Source organism: Mytilus galloprovincialis, chromosome 4, assembly GCF_965363235.1.
Source record: "Mytilus galloprovincialis chromosome 4, xbMytGall1.hap1.1, whole genome shotgun sequence".
Lineage (NCBI taxonomy): Eukaryota > Metazoa > Mollusca > Bivalvia > Mytilida > Mytilidae > Mytilus > Mytilus galloprovincialis.
The window spans coordinates 59,715,834-59,719,275 of NC_134841.1; positions in this window are offsets into that span (position 1 = coordinate 59,715,834).

Below are 3,442 nucleotides of genomic sequence, written 5' to 3' on the forward strand. Positions count from 1 at the left end.
TGTGGCCTAGTTGTTTTGTCACTGTCATGGTTAAACAGTAATTTCTTATATCAATAAGGGATAAGCAATAAGGGATGGCATACATATATACATTGTTGACTTGCATGTACTAGTACTATTTGGTTAGAGTCGCCATGGTACATTGTAAGTTCCATTGGCATGATATACATGATAACATTAGAAAACCATTAGCTTTGTTATGTGTTGCCCTTTCGAGCTGGACTAACAAACAATGTTTTTAAACTGAAAATTCAAGTTATATTCAGCCTTCATATGGTATATAAATTGTGCTTTGGTTCAAAATGTGCGAAAGGTTTTCTTACGAAAGCTAAGAAGCTTTTTCCTCACTATGTTCTATAATCAACGATTACAGACATCTTGGAATTTAGATCGATACGAGAACGAGCTGTGAAATATAAACACCGTAAGATGGTGCCAAGGGAACATCAACATATAAAAATGGAAAATTAACAATAGGGAACGAAAAATCGTCCCTTTAATCGTAAATTTTATTGTGGAGTTTCCCGTTTAAAATCGAAATATCTAAATCCAGGAAAGGACAGTTATTACCGTATACGTTTGATTTATTTGAACTAAGTTCCTTGGGGTAAATTTCAGCAGTATATTGAGAAAATTCTTGATTATTTAACAAAAAAAATATCATCAAGATAACGGTAAGTGTTGTTGAATTTATCAATTAAATGCAATTTCGACGGGTCTTTACTGAGTTTAGTCATAAACTGTGAATCGTAAAAGTACAAAAACAAGTCTGCTATTAAAGGGCACAATTAGTGCCCATGGGGATACCTACAACCTGTCGATAAACTTTGTTGCCAAAACGTACATAAATATTGTCAAGGAGAAAATTAACAGCTTCAATCATCTCATCACACCTCCAGTAAGTATATCTAGCACATTTCCCTTTCTTATTAGAGAAAAAGGCTTTAAATGAGTTGCAGCAAATATATTTGCATTCAGCTTTACCAAACGACCATTTAATTAAAAAGGAAAACTATTGTTTAATAAGATAGTGTGGAAGTGTAGTGTAAAGAGTAGAAAAATCAAAACTGTCAACAGAATCAAAAGGACCATCAAGAGCACGTAATTTATCTAAAACATCCAAAGAATTGTTTACACTCCAAAAATAGTTTATACCACTATGTTCATATATTTTATTACAATAGTTTATGATAAGCTCTTTAATAGTAGTTAATGAACTTGTTAAAAGCACTGAAAGATTAGTTACAGAATACTTACTAGAGGCCGAGATGAAACGATATTTAAATGTTTTTGTGTAGTTTAGGTAGCCATAGTAGGGACCTTCAAATGTTCAGAAGAAGCCTTAAGATTTGGTGTGGTTGTGATATGCTTGTTTACTATATGACTCTCTGTGGAGCGGATGGAATTGAATGTAGATGAATTTCAAATTTCATTCTTAAGAACGTCCGTGTAGTGTTTACGGCATACCACCACCACATTGTTGGCTGCTTTGTCGGCCGGTACAAACACAAACCGCTTGAAAGTTCTTGAAGTTTATTTCTTATTCTGGAAATAGGTGTATTATATACTCTATTATTTACTTCTAAATTATTTTCAAAATGTGATATTCTCTTATCTACCACATTCATACATTTATTTAAATAAGAATCAAGAGATTTTTTATCAGATTTTTCCCGTTTACACCACTTTTTACAAAACGAGGAAAGAGCATCTTTGGTGACTTGACGACACTCTTTCCAATCTATTTTAGATGGAGGACGATATTTTGGTCCTTTTTCAAAAAGTTTTTAACCTCGCTGTCCTGGACGATATTGTGGTCCCCTGTAATAACATGGCCATAGCAGTGGCGGATCCAGAGGGGGGGTTCCGGGGGTCCGCACCCCCCCTTTATTTTGGCCGATCAATGCATTTGAATCGGGACATATGTTTGCACACCCCTGCACCCCCCCTTTGCCCTGGGCTAGCACCCCCCTTTCGAAAATTCCTGCATCCGCCACTGGCCATAGGGAACGTATCTAAACCTCGACGATTCACAGTTTCAAGTTAAGGGAGTATTATTATCTATATTCACGTCTGATGTAACCGACGTATAATTTTAAAAAATTAAACTTCTGCTGTTTTTTTTTTATGTGTATGACATTATAGGTGGTTCTATGTTATCAAAATAAGGGACGACATCAAAAGATCGATGTAGGATTAAAACTTAAATCAAATAGTTTGGGGGTGGGGGGGGGGGGGTAAAATTCTGGAAGTTTTGTATATTTAAAATTGATTTTTACATATATCCCTATTGGTAAATCAATTTTTCCCAAATTAAGTTAAGAGAGAGGGGGGGGGGGGGGGGGGTGGTCAGTGAAAAAACTATGTGAAGTAAGTTTTTTATCCTACATTGAACTTTTGATGTCGTCCCTATTAGGAGGTATAAAGTTTTGAACGGTAGAGTCATTAAATATACTAGATAAGTTTATAAAATCAATACCTCTGCTAATAAATTTAATTTTCAGAAAATGACGTTTATGATCTTCAGGTTTGTCGATACGCGGGAACAGCCTATGGTGGCAAAAAGCTGTAATTATACGAGAATATTCATACAGTGGGCTGAAAAAAGAGATGGTGTCACACTCTCTGAAAATATCGTGTAATTTACTAATGGGTATTTGACCCAGTTTACATAATAATTGATGCCTACCATTGTTTTTAAATATAGATAGGAGATTACCAAGTGTATAATTTATACGATGTTTAACTCGTTGATTTCGATTGATACGTTTCCCATGAGACCTGTCATTTCGTTGTTTTTTATCAATAATATTCATGATATCAATAGAAGAAGTAGATATGTTCCCTTGTCCAAGTATATTGTCATTTAGACCCACGGGATAAGCTGTTTGAAGTCGTTTAATCTAAGACAGTTCGATAATTTTACGGGAATCTTCAAATTGTTTATGCGATTGCCCTTGTTTCTGGACCGTTTCGAGCGGTTGAAATCTAATAAATTTAATATTGTGGTAACCGTTGTGTTTACTTAAATGTTGATAAATTATACTTTTGAATTTCTTAGGTTATCGGAAGCGGTATAGATGTTCCTGTGTTCGCTTAAAAAAACTCCCGTCCTGTTTATCCTACATACATGTATTGTATACCACACTTCGGCTTAGTTCATGTAACCAGATAAATGAGGCTTTCGGTTTTTCATTTAATGTCACAGGAAAAGGAAAGCGAAAAAGCTCTCCCGTTCACTGTTGACCTAATGGTAATATCAGAAAATAATCTAGAACAGGTTTGTCATTTTCTGGCATTGCACGGAAATATTTGTGAATATCCACGTGCATTTTTATTGAATAATCTGGCTGCAGCAGCATTGCCACCTTTAACACAATTATAAAAAGTGCTAAATTTAGATGGGGAATATTGACGGCGGTTGAATTAATATTTGGAATTT